Source organism: Bubalus kerabau, chromosome 3 (genome assembly GCF_029407905.1).
Source record: "Bubalus kerabau isolate K-KA32 ecotype Philippines breed swamp buffalo chromosome 3, PCC_UOA_SB_1v2, whole genome shotgun sequence".
NCBI classification, from domain to species: domain Eukaryota; kingdom Metazoa; phylum Chordata; class Mammalia; order Artiodactyla; family Bovidae; genus Bubalus; species Bubalus kerabau.
In genome coordinates, this window is record NC_073626.1 from 83,774,272 (window position 1) to 83,796,551 (window position 22,280).

Sequence of the window (22,280 nt, forward strand, 5' to 3'; positions counted from 1 at the left end):
TCCCTTTATTTTTTATGCAAGAAAACATCAAATAATATTGAGATATTAGTTACACTGAGTTATTAGTTACAGTTAGTTACATTGAGATATTAGTTACTCTTCAGCCTTCCAATTTAAGTTCTCTCCTTGAACTCTGGCAGAGTTCTCATCACAGCAGAAGATTTTCCAGGTTGTCTCAGTATTGACAGGCAAAAAGACACAGCATGACTTTTTCTACCTCAGTGACTCCTCTTTTTCTTTCACATCTAAGATTTATTGGCAGTGATGATGTCCCATTACAATATTCCCTTTCTGTATTGGGCACTGAGCAGTGAATTGCTGCCACTGACCCCCAACGAAGCTCTTCCAAAGGAACAATCCAATTCTCATGGCAGACCTAATGCTTCAAAGACTAAAGGGCATCTCATGGTTTCATCCTCTTTGCCTTGCTAGGAACTCTCTCATAGGAAAGGCACACAGCCCAGCCTCTTAGCTGGTTTAGTAAGTCCATGTATTCACAGGTTGAAGAAGTGTTTGTCACATGGGAGATGGCCTGCATGTTCTTTCCACCTTCTAAGATGAGATTACAGAGGACCTCTTGGAATGGCCAGCTTTCAGGGTGGGAAGGAGGGAAATGACCCTGTCATTCTATGAAACTGGAAATGTAACAGTGGGACAGAAAATTATCTCTCAATAAATTAACTTCCAATCACAGATAATGTAAACCAATGTAAAAGCAATGTAAAACTGGTTGTACAAGGAGTTTAGAGTCTGGGAGGCAAATAAGATATGTACATAAAACTGTCAGCAGAAAGCCAAAGGGGAAAAGAGCTGTAGTGTTATAAGAGAATACAGATAAAGATTCATTTTAATTCATCTTTTTTTTCTTTTTTAAAAAATTTATTTATTTTTTAATTGAAGGATAATTGCCTTACAGAATTTTGTTGTTTAAACCTCAACATGAATCAGCCATAGGTATATATATACATTTTAATTTATCTTTAGCCAACTTTTAGGAATATGTGCATTTAAGTGTATACTATGATGATTTAATAATCATCTCACATCTTGCCTTTATGCCAGGCCTAAAATAAGGAATATTTAAAGTTACCAATGTTGTTCAACTGGTTCATCTCTGATGAATTATAAATCTTGTGTACAGAATGACAAGCTATTCATTAAATGTACTCATTGTTCAGTGGATAGGATGTTGGCCTTATTTTTCCAGAGTCTGTCCGAAAAGGCATTTAACTTCATATGCCCAGTGTGTTCAGCTTAACAAATAACCATATTCTGCAATGTACAATACAAAGTTGTTCTGTAATTAACAAAAGAAAAGAGATCTTCCCTATTGAGAAAACAAGAAAGACAGTAGAGTAAAAAGAATATGTGACCTAGAACCTTGGTAGAATTTTCCACGGACAGATGGAAGGAGGATCTGTCAAGTGAAGATTATGAACAAAGATACAGAGGTGGAAGGGTGATGTGTGCGTTGAAAACGGTACGCCTTTCCAGTTATCTAATGAACTCCACTAGTAGAGGGGTTTTGATCTAGCCTGTTCACTGATGCAACTCCTGTGTCTGAAAAAGTGCCTGACTTCTAGCTGGTGCTTGAAGTGAATAAGTGGCGTGTCAGATGTCCAGGCTATGAACGGTACTTGAGAACTCTCCAGGGCCTGGGCATTTGGATTCCTGCAGTGAGGAAACTGGCTAGGACTCCACAGAGGAACAGAAACCAAGCTCAACTAAGCAACAGTGGAGTTTGTTTGTGACTATCATGGAACCCCAAATCAGGAAAGTATCTCAATTTGGGAAAAAACTAGAGTCAGAAACAGAAAGTCATCAGAAGTTTTCTGGCTGTCTTTTAAAAATTTGTTTATTTTTTTTTAAATTTATACAATTTTTAAAGCTTACTTTCCATTTATGGTTGTTACAAAATACTGGCTTATTTCCCATGTTGTACAAAATATCCTTGACCCTGTGAGTGCTGGGCTTCCATGGTGTCTCAGACAATTAAAATCTGCCTGTCATGTGGGAGACCTAGGTTCAATCCCTGGATCAGGAAGATCCCCTGAAGAAGGGAATGGCACACCACTCCAGTATTCTTGCCTGGAGAATCCTATGGACAGAGGAGCCTGGCAGGCTATCGTCTATGGGGTTGCAATATGTCCCTGAGCCTGTCTTACATTCAACAGATTGTACCTCCCACTTCCCACTGGTAACCACTAGTTTGATTTCTGTATCTGTGAATCGGCTTCTTTTATGTTATATTCACTAGTTTGTAGTAGTTTTTAGATTCCACATGTAAGTGATATCATACACTTTTATCTTTCTCTGTCTGACTTATTTCACTTAATGTGTTAGTTGTTCAGTCATGTCTGACTCTTTGCAACCCCATGGAATGTAGCCCACCAGGCTCCTCTGTCCATGAGATTCTCCAGGCAAGAATACTGGAGTGAGTTGCCATTCCCTTCTCCATTCACTTCACATAACGCTCTCCAATTCCATCTTTGTCACTGTAAATGGAAAAATTTTGTTCTTTTTATGGCTGAATATGTATGTATATCTATACCATTGTGTATACAAGTTTATATTATCACATCTTTGCATGAGTCTTTTCAGATTAGTGTTTTTGGTTTTAGTTTAATATATACCCAGGGGTGGTATTACTGGGTCATGTGGTAGTTCTATTTTTGTTTTTGTTTTTTTAAAAAAACCTTCATACTGTTTGCCATATGGCTGTACCAATTTACATTGTCACCAGTAGAGTACAAGGCCTCCCTTTTCTCCGCATCCTTGCCAACATTTATTTGTAGACTTTTTGATGATGCCGACTGTCTTTTTTCACTATTTCCCCTTCCATGCCTATGTAATTCCTCTCTCTCAGTGCCCTGGTCTACTTTTCCTGAGTCTGCATTGTGAGCGAGGACTGGCCCCCACAGCTATCAGAATCACATGTTGCAACTTCCCATTTCCTGGGCCTCTAGGAGCACAGGTTCACCTCTAGGGATCAGGTAGGGAGAGCTGTTGAGAAGACTGTGATGAGCAGACACTCAAAATATTCACCGCTATAATAAGCAATTATAAAACATGAATGCATGTGGTCAGGGGTGTCCTTATTTTGTCTAAATCATAAGGACCATTCACATGTAACAAGTTAGTCTAAAGATTTTAAAAGTCTGCCTGTTAGTTCACACATTTCCCATTTTCTCTTCATCTTTTAGCATCCCAGTAATTATTTACCAAACCTTGGTCCATTCAGTCGCCTGTCTCTCCAGCTCCTTTCAAGATTGCCCAGACTCTACCAGAGACTGAAGAACATTATCTACCCACACCATATAGCTTGCAGAATCTTAGTTCTCTGACCAGGGGTGCAACCAGGCCCCAGCAGTGGAAGCACTTCTTCCTAACCACTGGATCACCAAGGAATTGCCTGAATAAATTTGCAGTGTTCATCCTACCTTGACTGGCCTTCATGGAAGTTTAGGATTTTTGAGCTGAGCAGGAAATAATCTTAATTTCTTTCTTTTATAGATGAGAAGATAGGCCCTTGAGTAATTTATACATAAGGGTTAGTAAATGTCTTGTGAACACAGAAATGCAGATTACATTCCTGTGATTCTAGAATAGGGAAAGAAAAGAGGACTTCTGAGTATGTTGTATAGAACAAATGGACTTTGGGACAAAAAACTTTAGTTTTATTACCTTGCAAGCTAGATGCAGCCTTGAATAAATCTCAGTGAGGCTCAGAAAGCCCTCAGTATTCCCAAATGTATAGTGGGAATAATTTTAATAATATTAATAGTATCTACCACATTGTCTTATAGTAAGGAATAGAACAATTAAATATTGAAGGTGATGTCATTTAATAAATGATAAAGCACAGGCAAGATTGTTGTTCATTCTCTAAGTTGTGTCTGACTCTTTGCAAGATAGTTATCAATAATAAGGCAAGATAGTTATCGATAATAAGTGGATTAGATAACAGATAACCAGGATGAAATATTTGCTGCAAATTAGCCAGACGACTAATCTACACATATTTAATTGTGAGCATATGCATGACCAAATGCTAAAGACTGTTCATTTTTAAAGTACAGTTTATAACACAGAAAGCTGCGCTCTCATTTCCTGGAGTTATAAATAGTTAGCATGAATTCTCCCTTGTCTTAGGAAAACCTGATACACATGGCTTTCATAATTCTATCAATAGGTAATACTTAGTTGGAGTCAAAATATATATTTGCTTACTAAAATGTTGTTATAACTAAGTTTTAATCATGTCTAAAAACCGTGGAAATATATTGCAGTAAAAGATAATAGAACCATAGACAGAATGGGAGTATAATCTTGTTTAACAACAAATAAAGGTGGGGGAATGCAAGTTCTCAGAGAGTTCAGGGACTTGCTCAAAGGCACACACTCATGAGGACTGAGCTTGTAGTAACACAACTTCGCACTCAGATCTCTTCACTATAATACAGAACCTGCTGTTAAAACACCATGTTAAAAATGAGAAAAAATTTCAAGTAGATCCCCATTGGAAAGCCATTCATCTGTCATAAATGACCTCCTAATTTTCTTCTAGGAATAAAAAAGACAAAGTTTTATTCACAGGTTATGTAAAAGATTCATAGTAAGAATAAAGTAATACTTTTGAACAAAAATAAAACGCAAAAACAACACAAAAGTCATTTGTTGGACTTGAAAATAGCTATATTTAGTTTTAAAATTTTTCGTCTTTGAGTCATTAGTTATTTGATAGGGAAATTAGAAATGAAGAGCAATCAGACAAAGCAATCGTGAGAGATCAAAGGGTAGAGGGAAATGAGGCTGAGAGAAAAGAGGTTGAAAAAGAACACAGAATTCTGGCTGGTAAAAAAATATTTAATGTTTGACCACTAGATGGCGATGTAATGTAAGGTGCTACCTCGACTTTTTTTTTTTAAACAAGCTATTTGCTGATTTGTATTAGGTACCATAGAGTGAGGCGAGGATGAAGCCGAGAGGATACTGCAGAGGTCTCTGGTGCATGTGTGTATGTGTGCGTGTGTGTGTGTTTGTGTGTGTGTGTCCTGCCACAGTGAGACTGCAGTCCCCGTAAATACTTGGTCACCTTTGCAAGAAAGAATCAGAACAATTGCAACTGAAGGCGTTATCATCTGGTCTTTGGAAGATGCTGTTCCTCATTGCAGATGGGTAATTTTCCTTTTTATCAGGTAAGCCATCTGCTTATATCGTCGCGATCTTAGGCATGTTCATTCCAGTTATTCTTTTGAGGAGACCGTGGAAATACAGTTCGGGCAGAGCAGGAAGTCCATTTTTGTATGTGAATTCGGACCGACGGGTCCCCCTCCTCCCTCTCTTCTCCTCCCCTTCTCCTCCCCTTCCCTTCCCCCCTCCTCTCTCCACCTTCCACGAACTGAAATCAGGTTTGTTTTGCAGTTCAGCATTTTGATACAAGATGGGATTCTTTGGCCTGAAATAGCTTGGCACCTGGCCAGCTCTTTCCTTTGCTACCCTCCATCCTTTTCAAGGTCTCCCTTTGAAGCCCCCTCCTCCTTCACCGGTGCTTTAGAACTGGATAAGCGGAGCTGTAAATAGAGGTCGTAGTGTTCCTAAGGATGGAGCAAAAATTAGATCTCAAGTTAACCCCACAGGAAGAAAGCCAGCAGCGGGGACCGCGGCTGGAACCCAGCACTGCAGGGATCTGAGCCTCCTCGGCAGAGGCTGGGCTTCTGAGGAGAAATGCCGCCTACCTTGGGCCAGAGCAGGACAACGATTTATTCTTTGTAACTCTGATTGAGCATGGTAATAAAGGAGCTGGAGGGTAGTGAAGAAGCCCTTCTTCCTGGAATGCCAAATGGGGAAGGTTGACTTACTTTTAATTACACAGAGGTCACTAGCAGCAGTGATACTGCAGATCCTGTTCAGTCCTCCGTGTGAACCGTGTTGCTTTTACAGACAGCACAAGAAAAGGTCTCTGGGTGGACTGGAGGCTTTTTCAAAGATCCTTGTTATCATGGATCCCCTCTCTCCTACCTGTTTGAGGTATTTGTTTAAAGACAGTCCCCCACCCCCACCACATTTACTTCCCATATTTCTTTTTGTTCCCTTCAGTGACTCTGTGACCATTGTCACTCCTCTTTAGCAAATGAGTCCAAAAAAGAGTGGTGGTAGTTGCTTTTTCACATGTCCCAGGAAAGGATTAAAGCCAAAGCCGGGTAACATCCTCTCCATATGTGCATGAGACTCAATATTTCTAAGGCGCTGTAGCAAACTTGCAAATTGCCAAACGCTGTTGCTATCACACCTGTAAAATGTGGCTTCTTTTTTCTATGGATTTTCAGGTTCACGTGGTATTTCTGATGTGTTAGTGTAGTAACAGAACATATTTCCCCATTAAGCACTTTCAATCATCCCAAGAGGCTGATGCCAAGCAGAAATAGGAAAATTCCATGCTGAGGTTGGCTATCCCTGCTTTCATTTCTGTCCTCCAGAGCAGTGGGTCGCTTACCTTTCCTGTTTGCTACAATATCTGGCACACCAGGGTGATGCAACTTGGAACTCCTGCATGCACACCAGGGTCTCACACTTTTCCCCTCATCTCTGCATTTGGGAAGCCCAATAACTTTGGTGGAACACTCCTTTAAGCCTCTCCTTTGCGGTGGCTGCTTCTGTAACTGCCCTCAGGCCATCGCATCCCTCTTGCAGGGGTAGTGTTGCAGTTTAGGCTTTCCTCCACAAAGCTTCTTGAAGAGATTTTTAGATGGTGTCTATTTTAGGAACAGAATGTGTAGACAGAATGGATGGCCACTGAGATTTATGGGAAAACAATTTTATGGAGAGGATGAGGTAACCTTGTAACAGAGCTGGTTATATCACATAAACTGAGCAAAGGAATTTGTTTTCATGAAATTGACTGCAGCTCAGTTTTATGGCTTTTTTTCTTTCTTCCCTCTGCACATTGTTGGCCTGTTGTTTTCAAATACCTTTTTAAGCATAGCTAGTACTTATCAGTATTTTTACATACTGATAAAAATAATATGTTGGATTTTGCTGTCAATATTGATAGTCTCTGTTTACATGGCCCCCCATGCTGAGTTATTTGGCATCTGGAGACTCAATTATTAGGACTATTTCCCTTTAAGGCATGGTCGTCGAGAGGTTTTCTCCATCTGCGAAGTGAAGGGAAAGGCACAATTGGAGGCCTAATTAGTTATACCATACCCCAGAAGGCACTGGGTATCTCATCTAGGATTCAGCTTTACCAACCAGAGGTACCAGGGGCAAAGAGACAGACCAGAGACACAGAAGAAAACTATTGCCACCAACACAGGAAATTAAAACTCTAGAATCCAAAGGAGTCCAGTAAGAACTGTGCTAGTTCTGAAATTGCATACCTCAAACTGGGACTTAAACCCAACCAAATCTCTGACTGGAACTTGAACCCATGGTCTTTTAACTGAGAACAAGGTTTCAGGATTTAATGAAGCTCAGGTTGTTGAAGTTTCATTGCAGAGAGAATTCAGTGAGAGACAAAGTGATAGGTGAGAAATGGATTTATTTAGAGAGAAACACACTCCACAGACAGAGTATAGGCCATTTCAGAAGGCAAGAGCTGCCTCGAAACATTGATTAGTTAGTTTTTAGTTCTTGGGTAATTTCATAGGCTAATGGGTAGGAGGATTATTCCAACTATTTGGGGCAAGGGTGCAGATTTCCAGGAATTGGGCTACCGCCCACTTTTTGGCCTTTTGTTGGCCATGGAACTGTCATTGTGCCTGTGGATGTATCATTTAGCTTGCTGATGTGTTGCAATGAGCATATACTGAGGCTCAAAGTCTGGTGGAAGTTGACTTGTCTGCCGTCTTGGATTTTGGATTTATTTGGTTCTAATCAGTTTCTGTCATCTCCTTGGGCTATGTCATTCTTTTAAAGTTTGTGCCCTGCCCCCTTCACTCCTATTTTAGTTCCTTGTGTAGAGGGTACTGTCTGGGAACCAGAGATTCAGAGAGCAATAACGGAAGAGCATCTTCTTTGGATGTTGCAGACAAGGAAGGGAAAAATTGGGGTTCCTTTAGAGTTACCTCTAGGACAATACAGACCAAGCAGTCCCCATGAATTTATATTGGTATATAACGAAGCGAAAGTGAAAGACTTCCCTGGTGACTGAGACTGTAAATGATCTGCCTGCAATGCAGGAGAACAGAGTTCAATCCCTGGATGGGGAAGATCCCCTGGAGAAGGGGATGGTTATCCACTCCAGTAATCTTGCCTGGAGAATTACATGGACAGAGAGAGGAGCCTGGTGGGCTATAGTCCATGGGGGAGAACACAAGAAATATTGGTTTATTATATAGGAGATATATATATTTTGCATATTCTTACATTATTTATGTGTTTCTTCTCTGTATTCTTCTCACACAGAGGAGCATCCTTTTAAAAATTACCCTAGGGTGTCACACAAGGTATTAGTTTCCTCCTGGTTAGTTGGAGAGGCTGAACTCATCTCTGCCTCCCTGTAAATACCGAGAGCAAGTGCCAGATGTCCCAGCTCCCTCGGGTGGGAGAGGAGAGGAGGGAGAGTGTATAGGGAGGCTGGAGACTAAGACTCAGTCATGGGACTAGGATCTGTCAAGTAATCACTTCCCTTTGAAATTCTGAGTAGTCACTGAAGCACGTTTCATAGATCAGTTTAGACGGTACTGCCTTAGGGTAGGAATGGGGAAGAGATTCTCAGAGCGGCTATAGTCAGGGGAGAAAAAAAAAACTGAGCCAAATCTCCCCAAACTGTCCCAAACTGTGCTTTCCCAACTTTCTCTTTTGTCCAGGTTCTCATTTAGTAATTATTTTATTTAACAAAGATATGCAGCGTTTACTCTTTTGTTGCTGAGTGTGTTCAGTTGTGTCTGACTCTTTGTGACCCCATGGACTGTAGCCTGCCAGGCTCCTCTGTCATTGGAATTTTCCAGGCAAGAATACTAGAGTGGGTTGCCACTTCCTACTCCAGGGGATCTTCTTAACCCAGGGATCAGGCAGATTCTTTACCACTGTATCACCTGGGAAGCCCCAGCATTTACCAGCCACTATTCTAAGCAGCACCTCAAAATATTTTCTCATTGAATTCTGTGAATTTTCTCATTGAATCACCAGTTTATGGATGAGGAAACCAAGGAAGCACAGGGAGGTTAACTTGCCGTGAGCTTGTTTGCAGATGGTAGAGCCCAAACTTGAAACCAGGCTATCTGGCTGCTGGATCTGTGCTCCTGGCTGCAGAATAAGGATAAGGATATCACCCATGTGATGGTAGAATGAGGGCTTAGCCCACATAGTAGAGACTCTGGTTGCTGGCATCTGTACATGGCAGCTATAATTTATCCCTTTTCTTACATACCAAACTTTCAAAATACTTTGGTTTAGAGTAATTCTCTGTATCTACTTCATTTTTTCATTTTTTAAAAATGTGCCTTTCTGTACTATTGGAGAATCCCTATTCTAGGTGCTGAATATGGTAAATAAAATTCTTGCCCACATGGTGATTGCAGTCTAAAGATGGAGTTAGTAGACAAATCAGTGTGTGATGAAATAATAGCAAATACATGTTCTTTGAAAGAAAAAAAAAAAAAAAGGCAGTGTGAGCCACAGGATAAAAGGAGCATGTAGAGACAAAAAACAATGTTTGAGAGGTGCAGAAAATAATTTTTATCTGAAGGAGGTGAGAGAAGAGCATTCTGGGAAGAGAAGTCCCAAAGAGCAGAGTGCCTGGCAGATATAAGGAATGGCACCTGTCTTGTGAGGGATTGGAGTGCAGAAGAAATGGAAGGAAATGGGGCCAGATCTGTGGAGTCTTAATGAGCATGCTTAGGGCTCTAATTGTCCCTGGCCTTTATAAAAAAAAAAAAAAGAAAGTCAAGGAACAATGTCAAGTCAATATAAGTCCTATATTTAATGATAACAAGTTACTAGGTTAAAAAAAGACTAAATCGAATCATTTCTATACACACACAAAGTTTTAACAATGTGTAAAGTTCTGTGAAGAATCCTATAGTTCCTAGTATGCAGTGAAATTGGCTCAAAAATATTTAAAAGACTCTGATGGAAAAAAAAAAACTTGCTTGAATGAGATTATCGGTTAGATTGCTATAAACTATTTTTCACTTTCATGCATTGGAGAAGGAAATGGCAACCCACTCCAGTGTTCTTGCCTGGAGAATCCCAGGGACGGGGGAGCCTGGTGGGCTGCCGTCTATGGGGTCACACAGAGTCGGACACGACTGAAGTGACTTAGCATAGCATAGCATAGCATCTGTTAAAATAAAAAGCATCCCTTGTCACCTAGTCAGTTTTGCTTGCACTTCAGGACGTCCCCCCTGAAATGACCAAATTGAGGAGATGTGGCCTGGGAGTAGACATAAACCAAATCAGTATGTCCCCTAGAGGGGTCACAACACAGTAGGTATTCAGAGAGTTTTAACAAATCTTTTTCTGCACGTGAATTCATACTAACGTGATATTAAAATAATACAGTAAAACATAAGTATCCACTCTCATGTTTATCTGGTTTTTCCTGTGGTCATGTATGGATGTGAGAGTTGGACTGTGAAGAAGGCTGAGCGCCGAAGAATTGATGCTTTTGAACTGTGGTGTTGGAGAAGACTGTTGAGAGTCCTTTGGACTGCAAGGAGATCCAACCAGTCCATTCTGAAGGAGATCAGCCCTGGGATTTCTTTGGAAGGAATGATGCTAAAGCTGAAACTCCAGTACTTTGGCCACCTCATGCGAAGAGTTGACTCATTGGAAAAGACTCTGATGCTGGGAGGGAACGGGGGCAGGAGGAGAAGGGGAGGACAGAGGATGAGATGGCTGGATGGCATCACCAACTCGATGGACATGAGTCTGAGTGAACTCTGGGAGTTGGTGATGGACAGGGAGGCCTGGCATGCTGCGATTCATGGGGTCGCAAAGAGTCGGACACAACTGAGCGACTGATCTGATCTCATGTTTATCTACATTAAAGCGTTTGTTGGTATATTTGTGTCAAAGTTCACTTTCTAATGGTTTACCTTTTTATATTTGTTCCCACTCTCTCAGTTACCTGCTAACATTGTAGTTCCTTTCAGAAAATGTGTGTTTCTCTTCTTAGCATGAAGTGAAAGTGAAGTCGCTCAGTTGTGTCCAACTCTTTGTGACCCCATGGACTGTAGCCTATCAGGCTCCTCTGTCCATGGGATTTTCCAGGCGAGAGTGCTGGAGTGGATTGCCATTTCCTTCTCCAGGGCATCTTCCCAACCCAGGGATCGAACCCGGGTCTCTCACGTTGCAGGCAGACGCTTTACCGTCTGAGCCACCAGGGAAGCCCCTTCTTAGCATAAACCTTGCTTTTTAGTTTATCACTGTAAGTCGTATAAAACCCTTTGTCTCTTCCTTCTTTGAAGCTCTCTGTATAACTGTGGCTTTAATTTTTGGTGATGTGTCTATAATCTTTGGCTTTAATATTTTCTTTTGTCATTTGTGTTTTTTATGTCATATATTAGAAACCACTGCCTAATCCAAGGTCATGAAAATTTACGTCTCTTTTTCTTCTAAGTCTTATTGTTTTATCTCTTGTATTTAGGGATCCATTTTGAGTCAGATCTTGTCTATAACATGAGGTAGGGGCCAACTTAATTCTTCTTTGTGTTGCCATCCAATTGTCCCAGTATCATTTTTTGAAAGACTATTTTTTCCCCACTGAATTTTGTTGTTAATGCTGTTGGTCATTCCATATTTAAGTGCATCCATGTTTTTAGCATACAATTAGCAATGATTTGATACCTTGGGTACTAGGGGCAACTTTTTTCTTCCAGAAAAATGCAGTAAGATTCTCCCTTCTGGAAAATTCATACAACTTTAAAGTATGAGAAAATTGGCCTCTATCTTCTTAACTGTTACACACTTTTTTGGCCTAACTTTATGTCAAGTTTTTATATTATAAAAATTTTTTATAATTTATAAAATTATAAATTTTATTATAATTTAATACATACTCATTTGCGACTCGATTGGAAATGTAAGGCAATGTTGTGCAGTTCAGCAATGAGCTAACATTTTTGGAGAAAAGTTACTAGTTATTTCTAAAAAATATCTCTACTATATTGCACATGCTCTCCCAAATTCAGACAAACATTATCTGTATAATATATGTTACTAGTTATCGTTTGCTTCCTAAACACCACTGAGGGGAAAACGTTGAACTAGAGATAGAAGTGAGTCTTTAAAATAAGGTTGACAGTTGTGTGAGTTGGCTGAGGCTTCTGTGTAATGAAATACCACAGACGTGATGTCTGAAACAACATACATTTATTTCTCACAGTTCTAGAGGGAGAAGTTCAAGAGCAAGGTCTCTGCAGGTTTGTTTTCTTCTGATGTCTCTGCCTGACTTGTGGCTAGCAACCTTCTCGTGTGTATTTGTGTGCATCCTTAGTGTCTCTTTTTGTGTCCATACTTCTCTTTATAAAACACAAGTCAGATTATAATAGAAGCCACCTAATAGCCTCATTTTAATCTGATCGCTTCTTTAAAGACCCTATTTCCAGCTGAATTTTGAAAGGGTCACAATTCAGTCCATAGTAGTTGTCTTTGGCTACGCTTATGACTGCTAAAATAATGAACAAAGATGATTGAAACTGACAGTCATTTTTTTATTGTCAAATTGTTGTTAATGGTAGTCTTTCATTATTCATGCTTTCTTCCCACTGAATAATAAGGAGCCGTCTATGTTTTTGTTGATAGTCAAATAAAGGCAATTAATTAGGCTTGCATTTAAAGAGGCATGATGAATAACAAAGTCTACAGAAGCAAAATGGTGGTGACATTGATTCCACTCATACACCTGTAATGCTCTTTTTATAATCTCTGATAAATTTACTAAGCCAAGGCTCTTGTTTCAATGAGAAAAGTGACAAAAAGGGATATAAAACATGAGGTATTCATGAGACACTTATAAATAAAATAATTTCAGTGTTTCAACTAACCTCGGTCTCAGTTGGGACACAACTGGAAATGACAATGTAAGTATATCAGTAACGTCATGGGAAGTTATTAGAGCTCACAGCGGGAGGGGTAGGTAAAATCTAGAAACTGGAAATGACAAGAGTAAGGAAAATTATGACAGCCCCGATTTTGGACTTTTGGTGGTTTTTGTAACAAGCTGTTATCTCCTGGGATGATTGACGTCAACTGTTTCCAGGCTTTTTTTTTTTTTTTTTAAAATACAGTCAGCTTTATGATTAAAATTCCAGGAAGTGAGAATCTGAATGGTCACTTTGGGACTATGAATCTTTCCCTTTTGTTAAGGGTGAACTGGACCCTTGACTGATCGTTCCTCCAATCTATTCCCCTTTTAAGAAGAGTAATTCCACCAAACAAAACTGAAAACAGTCTACATACACAATGTAAGAAGAAAGAGTAAATAAATCATGGTTCATGCAAATAATGAGATCTTGTGGAGCTATTAAACATAATATTTCAAGGATCATTTTTACTTCTATGCAAAATTGTTCAGGATATAATGCTACATGAAAAAGTACTGTGCATAGGTATCATATATACCTAGTATGATCTCAATGGAAGACAGAAAACAAAAAAAGCATATTTGCTTAGAGAAAAAAAAAAAACTGGAAATAATGTAATAGTTTCTCCAGTTTATGGGATTGCAACTTCAATTTCCTTTTTAAAAATAAAACATTAAATCTTATTTTTCTAATAACAAAATTAGTGCATGCTAATTATATAAAGCAAAAAAGAAAGTATTAAATAATAAAGGATAAAATAACCCCTACAATTCTACATATGCAGAATTATTAGTGTTAATAATTTATTTTACTTATCAAAGTGTTTTTTTTGGTACAAATTCTCTAAAATAAGCATGTGTTACTTTAAAAGTCAGCATAAAAGTTAGCATACATTATTTTTCAAATGGAACTGAATTAGCCTTTTGTACAAAGGTATTTATTATATCACTAGTAAAAATAGTCAACTCAAAGTTATTAAGGAAACAGTTGAATATATGAATAATTTATCAGCCCAAAACTCCTCTATAATAATATTGTAACTTTTTGGAAAATTTGTAACAAGTATATAACCATTGGGAAAGGATCTAACATAATGTTAATTTTGGAATTTCAAAAGGGTGTTGTTCTGTAAATTGTGTAATTTGGTAATTTAACTTCTCCCTGTAGAATTCAGCAAACTTTGGGGAAAGTTGTCTTACATACATGGAGCATCTCCTGTTTGCACTGGGTTGTTTTAGTAAGAACTGACCTCAGATTGAGAATGACAACAACAAAAATTTCTAAATACTGATATGTATTAATATATAAATTCTTAGCCGTTTAGAATAAAACTCATCAAATTGGGAAGAATCAAGTTACAAGTTTAACATCATTACCAAATCCAATGATGGCAAGATTAAACAAGCAGTTTATACTATTGAGCCAGAGGTGGCAGGATGGAACACTGAAAGTAATTATTTGTATTTGTTGCATTTGGAGATGTGAAATTATTTATGTTGAAGGTGTGGGAGGATTATGTGTGAAGAGGAATAGATGGTTAATGACAAGTCTTAGATAACAGTATCTAGATTGTTTTAAAGCAAATATTAATAATTAAAAATTAAATATTAATATTGAATAAAAAGAAACTAGAGTACAATGTTTCTAAGTATATATTCAAAGAGGAGGAAAAACTAAGAATTCTGTCACATAAAATATTTCTGTCTAAGAAATTCAGTGGATTTGAAAATCCTGGAAAGAGTTACTTTGAGACTTGACAAATGCTCTCAGGCAGCAGTTTTGATATTACCCTGGAATGTGATATGCCATTTACAAAGGCCACATATTTTGGGCTATGTCTATCAGTGTGTTGGTACAAAACCAAAGAGGCAACAGGCTGGTTTCAGGTCTAGAGTACCATAATTTCTGTGCTGCTTGGGTCTTGAAGTTTCAGGTTTCAGGTGATTTGAGGAGTCTGGAAGATTGCACACCAATGTTTAAGGCATTTAGAAGATTATATATCAGCAACCTATATGAATGAAGACAAGAGTTTCCTTTGGAGAAATTTGAAAAAGCAAGTTTGAACATAGTTAAGTTACATAGAAATCAGTAAGAAAAGAACAGAAGAGGGTGATCTCTATATAACTCTTTCTATAAGATGACAAAAATGGAATCTCAGCTCAGATCTCTTTTCTCTGGAGCCAAAACTTACTCTCCTTTGCTCTCACTTTTTTTTTTCTTTTTGTTTTTAACTAATTTTTATTGGACTATAGTTGCTTTACAATGTTGTATGTTTTTCTACTGTACAGCAAAGTGAATCAGCTATACATATATTCCCACTTTTTTGGATTTCTTTTTCTTCTCATTTAGGTCTTCCCTGGTAGCTCAGCAGTGAAGAATCTGCCTGTCATGCAGAAGATGCAGGTTCGATCCCTGGGTCAGGAAGATCCCCTGGAGAAGGAAATGGCAACCCACTCTAGTATTCTTCCTGAAGAAACCATAGACAGAGGAGCCTGGCAGGCTACAACCCATGGGGTGGCAAGAAGTGAAATGAAGTCACTCAGTCGTGTTCGACTCTTTGCGACCCCATGGAGAGTAGCCTACCAGGCTCTGCCGTCCATGGGATTTTCAAGGCAAGAATACTAGAGTGGGCTGCCATTTCATTCTCCAGGGGATCTTCCCAACCCAGGGATCGAACCCGAGTCTCCTGCATTGCAGACAGACGCTTTACCATCTGAGCCCCCAGGAGTGTCTAAACCACCACCATTCATTTAAGTCACCGCTGAACATTGAGTAGGTTTCCCTGAGCAGTACAGTGTTTTCTTATTCAGTTCAGTTCAGTTCAGTCGCTCAGTCGTGTCCGACTCTTTGCGACCCCATGAATTGCAGCTTGCCAGGCCTCCCTGTCCATCACCAACTCCCGGAGTTTACTCAGACTAACGTCCATCAAGTCAGTGATGCCATCCAGCCATCTCATCCTCTGTCGTCCCCTTCTCCTCCTGCCCCCAGTCCCTCCCAGCATCAGAGTCTTTTCCAATGAGTCAACTCTTTGCATGAGGTGGCCAAAGTACTGGAGTTTCAGCTTCCGCATCATTCCCTCCAAAGAAATCCCAGGGCTGATCTCCTTCAGAATGGACTGGTTGGATCTCCTTGCAGTCCAAGGGACTCTCAAGAGTTTTCTCCAACACCACAGTTCAAAAGCATCAATTCTTCGGTGCTCAGCTTTCTTCACAGTCCAACACTCACATCCATACATGACCACAGGAAAAACCATAGCCTTGACTAGACGGACCTTTGTTGGCAAAGTAATGTCTCTGCTTTTGAATATGCTATCTAGGTTGGTCATAACTTTCCTTCCAAGGAGTAAGCATCTTTTAATTTCATGGCTGCAGTCACCATCTGCAGTGATTTTGGAGCCCCCAAAAATAGTCTGACTCTCTTTCCACTGTTTCCCCATCTATTTCCCATGAAGTGATGGGACCAGACGCCATGATCTTAGTTTTCTGAATGTGGAGCTTTAAGCCAACGTTTTCACTTTCCTCTTTCACTTTCATCAAGAGGCTTTTTAGTTTCTCTTCACTTTCTGCCATAAGAGTGGTGTCATCTGCATATCTGAGGTTATTGATATTTCTCCTGGGAATCTTGATTCCAGCTTGTGCTTCTTCCAGCCCAGCATTTCTCATGATGTACTCTGCATAGAAGTTAAATAAGCAGGGTGACAATGTTTTCTTATTAGTTACCTATATTATACAGAGTAGTGTATGTATGTCAATCCCAATCGCTCAGTTCATCCCACTCCCATTTCCCTCCTTGATGTCCATGTATTTGTTCTCTGTCTGTGTCTCTATTTCTGTTTTGCAAATAAGATCATCAAAACCATCTTTCTAGATTTCACATATGTGTTATACAGTATTTTTTTAATGACTTATTTCATTCTGTATGGCAGTACAAATGACCCAACTTTGTTCCATTCTATGGCTAAGTAATATTCCATTTTATCTATGTATTATAACTTCTTTATCCATTTTGCTGTTGATGGACATTTAGGTTGTTTGTATGCCCTAGCTATTGTAAATAGTGCTGCAATGAACATTGGGGTTCATGTGTCTTTTTGAATTATAGTTTTTCTCTGGTTATATCCCTAATAGTGGGATTTCTGGGTCGTATGGTAGTTCCATTTTTAGTTTTTTAAAGAACCTCCATACTGTTCTCCATAGTGGCTATGCCAATTTACATTCCCACCAACAGTGCAAAAGTGTTCTCTTTTCTCAACACCTTCTCCGGCATTTATTGTTTGTAGATTTTTTATGATGGCCATTTTGACTGGTGTAAGGTGATACCTCATTGTAGTTTTGATTTGCCTTTCTGTAATAATTAGTGCTGTTGAGCATCTTTTCATGTGTAAAAATGTGGAACCCTTCATGAATTTGTGTGTCCTCCTTGCAAAGGGGTGATGCTAATCTTCTCTGTATCAGTCCAGTTTTAGTATACTTGCTGCTGAAGTGAGCAATCTTTTTTTTTTTTTTTTTTCCCATTCCTGGGCATTTTGTTTTACCCTTGAATTTTGCATTTAATTTTTAACTCTCCTTCCACTCATGGGTTATATGAAAATATTTCCACAGTTGTATTCTCAGTTTGTTCAGAGCTTGTGATGTGTACACGCATGCTAAGTCACTTTAGTCATGTCCAACTCCTTGTGACCCTATGGACTATAGCCCACTAGGCTCCTCTGTCCATGGAATTCTCCAGGCAAGAATACTGGAGTGGGTTGCCATGCCCTCCTTCAGGGGATCATCCCAGCCCAGGGATTGAACCCACATCTCTTACATCTCCTGCATCGGAAGAGAGATTCTTATTACTGGTGCCACCTGGGAAGCCCCTTTGATGCATATAGAATGTAATCCCAAAAATGGAAATATTGTGTAGAGCGAGTGCAGAGAAAAAGAGAGCAAGCTGGGCAGTCAGGCAAAGAAAAGGAAATTTATTAGAGGGAAACGAGGTGACTAGCCCTTAAGGAGAACCAACATCCTCTTTCTGATAGGGTCTCTCTTATACACCGCCAATGAAAAATTATCTGAAGGGATGGTTAATTTTTAACCTATAGCTGAGTCCTGCGGTCACATAGCCAGAGGTCTGGCATCCAGTGGTCTCGTAGCCTTGAGAAGGTAGGTGCCAGCAGGAGAACAGAATGTCATTTGGGCAATTTGGTCTGTCTCAAGGGTCACTGTGACTTAATCCTTTGTTTGCAAGGTCAATATAATGAGCCATTTTAACAATAAGTCCCCGTGTAAGCCTTATCAAATTGTTAACATGACTTTGGTTATTTTCAAAATGTAGCCCACAGACCTCCTTGAGTTCTCTTGAAACCTTTTAGGGAGTCCTCAGGGCAAAAGTATTTCAGAATAGTTTAGAACATTTTTTGCCTTTTTCACTGTATTGATTATTGCACTTAGGGTCAAAAGCAATTAAAACTCTTAGCCTTAACAATTATCAAAACAGTGGCACCAAACTGTACTTGTGGTCGCTGTAGTCTTCACTATCATTCACCCCCAGTAAAAACAAGTAAGTAAATAAGTAAAATTAAAAACCAGATTTACTGCAAAAATATCTTTGATGAAGCAGGAAAAAGTATTAATTCTATTTCACCTAGACACATAAATAAGTGCACCTGTTTTTTTTTAATGTTATTTGTGCTGAAATGGGAAGTATGCATACAAAATAGTTTCCACAAACAAAAGTGTGATGATGGTTGACTCAAAAAAATAATAAATAAAACACTTGTGCAATTACTCGGAGTTGCAAGCTGAATTAGCTGATTTTCTATGGAACACCATTTTTACTTGAAAGAATGACTGACAAATTGTGGTTATTTAGACTTGGCTATCTGGCAGATGACTTTTTGAAATTGAGTGAAATGAGCCTGTCATTTCAAGAAAAAATAACTTACTGTATTTGTTACCAAGGATAACATTTGAACATTTGAGAGAAAAATTAGAATTTTGGAGAACTTGTATCTCCACCGTAAGTTCAATAGCTTCAAAACAAAGAATTTTCTGATGTGATGAATGATGGTATTCACATTTCAAAGATCTGCATAACTCAGTCAAGCAATATTTTACAAATGAACAGTGGATAATGATACAAAATCAGACACAGATAATAGATCCATTCAAAGTGCAAGATAAACCAACAGATTTAAATGTAGCACAATACAAGTTCATTGATACATCTTCAGATTCTATTTGTCTAGTTTTGCTAAACTTTCAAAGAAGACTATTTCTAAGACTCTATTATTGAATATGTATTGAAATATATATTGTTGATGTTAAGTTGCTCAGTCGTGTCCAACTCTTTGCTACCCCATGGACTGCAGCACACCAGGCTTCCCTTCCTGTACCATCTCCCAGAGCTTGCTCAAACTCATGTCCATTGAATCAGTGATCCATCCAACCATCTCATCCTCTGTCATCCCCTTCTCCTCCTGCCTTCTATCTTTCCCAGCATCAGGGTCTTTTCCAAGGAGTCAGTTCTTCACATCAGGTGGCCAAAGTATTGGAGCTTGAGCTTTAACATCAGTCCTTCCAATGAATATTCAGGGTTGATTTCCTTTAGGATTGACTAGTTTGATCTTGCTATACAAGGGATTCCCAAGAGTCTTCTTTAGCACCACAATTCAAAATTATAAATTCTTCAGTGCTCAGCCTTCTTTATGGTCCTGCTCTCACATCCACACATGACTACTTGAAGACCATAGCTTTGACTAGATGGACCTTTGTTGGCAAAGTAGTGTCTCTGCTTTTAATATATATTCAATATATTGAATGTATATTGAAAAGGCTGTTGAAAAATTTAAACTCCATATACATGTGAGGCCAGATTTTCATCATCCAAAATGTAAAGTATAATAGATTGAATGCAGAAGCAGATTTAAGAATCTAGACATTAAGCCAAAATTAAAGAGATTTGAAAATTTATAAAATAAGACAATAAAATAATTAAAATAAAATAACTTTTAAAAGTAAATTGAAAAAACTCAGTAGATTTTCTTTTAGAGCTATGATTATTTTTCACCTAAAATATTATTTTAACATATTATTATTTCTTACTGATATTTATAAATTAATTTTTTAATGATTTCTCTTTTAATTTCCAATAAAGTAAAATGTGAGTATAAAGTTATGACCAACCTAGACAGCATATTCAAAAGCAGAGACATTACTTTGCCAACAAAAGTCCATCTAGTCAAGGCTATGGTTTTGCAAGTGGTCATGTATGGATGTGAGAGCTGGACTGTGAAGAAAGCTGAGCACCGAAGAATTGATGCTTTTGAACTGTGGTGTTGGAGAAGACTCCTGAGAGTCCCTTGGACTGCAAGGAGATCAGTCCTGGGTGTTCATTGGAGGGACTGATGTTGAAGCTGAAACTCTTACTTTGGCCACCTGATGGGAAGAACTGACTCATTTGAAAAGACCCTGATGCTGGGAAAGATTGAGGGTGGGAAGAGAAGGGGACAACAGAGGATGAGATGGTTGGATGGCATCACTGACTCATTGGACATGGGTTTGGGTAGACTCCGGGAGTTAATAATGGACGGGGATGCCTGGCGTGCTGAGGTTCGTGGGGTCACAAAGAGTTGGACACAACGAAGTGACTGAAGTATATAAACAAAAGCTTTTGGAGGTCCTCAATAATATTAACAATAAAGAGGTCCTGAAATCAAAAGTTTATATGACAAGGATGAATTTGATCATTCTTTTTCTATGGTAAATACATTTATGTCTTTTACATTATGGACATGTTTTAGTTGAAACTACTATAATGCAGGTAACTGAGTCCCGGAAGTTATAATGAATAGGAAAATATTTATCACATTATACTAGTGTGTTTTCCATTACTGTGATATGAGCTGCACATATCATCAGTTTAACTCAGTAAGTTCTAATAAATGGAAGAAGTGTTGCAAAGCAAACCAGAGATTATAAAAGAAAAATATTCTGATACTCTTTTTGGATTTTCAACATCTCTCAACTAAAACAATGTAAAATTTTTCTATTGGTCTTTTTTTCATATACACATCTTTCCTACTTAAACCTCCCTCCCCTCCACACTAGTAACCTTTCTAACAGGCACATCAAGACTCCACTGTTTAAAAGTATTAGTGACATCCAGGGATAAAAGCTCAGTTTATTCAGGATGACTGGCTCCTGTGAGCTGTTGAGGTTTGTCTCTTCTCTATGGTCTATCTACTCTACCATGTGCCCCCCAGATATACTGCATTTCTGTGCATATCTGAACTGTTTTTGTCTCCTGACCTTTGCTGCTGCTGCGTTCTCTGCCTGAAAAGCCATGATCTCTTCTTCCCTCAAGAACGACTCATTTCCTTTCTGTGCTCTGGCTGTGCCTGGAACAGACTTCCATCCTGGCACCAACTGCAGTTTACTGTGCTTATTTCTTGGCTTCCTTTTCATGTGCTGCACCTTCTCTGCAGCACATTTCGGCCTATTCTCTGATGTAACAGGATCACCACCACTGCCTAGTTCATATGGGGGCACCTAAGTACTCAATAGGGGTTTCCCAGCTGGTGTTAGTGGTAAAAGATCCCAATCTGCCTCCCAATGCAGGAGACACAAGAGACGCAGGTTCAACTCCTGGTGGGGAAGATCCCCTGGAGGAGGAAAATGGCAACCCACTCCAGTATTCTTGCCTAAAGAATTCCATGGAGAAGAGAAGCCTGGTAGACTATAGTCCATGGGGTTGCAAAGGGTGGACACAACTGAGAAACTGAGCACACACGCGCGCACACACACACACACACACCCCCTACCTCAGCCGTAAAGAACCTGCCTGCAATGCAGGAGACACAGGAGAAGCAGGTTCAATTCCTGGGTCAAGAAGATCCCCTGGAGTAGGAAATGGCAACCCACTACAGTATTCTTGCCAGGAAATCCCATGAACACAGGAGCCTGGAAAATGAGACAAAACAGAAACATTTCAGGGAAACCTTTATTACCTGACAATTCTATACTTTAAATAATGTTTTTATAAATATATTTATTGGTAAAACTATACTTAAGCACATAATAATCTTAATATTTTTGTGCAAATTCCAAACTCCTATCACAGAGTCCATACATGCTATGATTAAACGCTGTTTTTCAAAGTAACTCTGAATTTTTTTTTCTTATTGTTAACTTTAGTTAAAAATGACTTGATTTAATTCAGAGAAATTTCTTTACTTCCCATTTAATCTGTTGAATTTGTATTTTG

General features: G+C 39.0%; 1 protein-coding gene and 1 non-coding gene across 4 annotated transcripts in view; one reads left to right on the forward strand and one right to left on the reverse strand.

The window, feature by feature from the left end:
• Nucleotides 1–22,280, forward strand: part of LOC129646355 (sodium channel protein type 1 subunit alpha) — a 219,152-nt gene that overhangs the window by 60,108 nt on the left and 136,764 nt on the right. The gene's annotated exons all lie outside the window — the stretch shown is intronic.
• On the reverse strand, nucleotides 17,417–17,523 carry LOC129648026 (U6 spliceosomal RNA). The gene has a single exon (XR_008712633.1). It is a non-coding gene; the product is annotated as a U6 spliceosomal RNA (small nuclear RNA).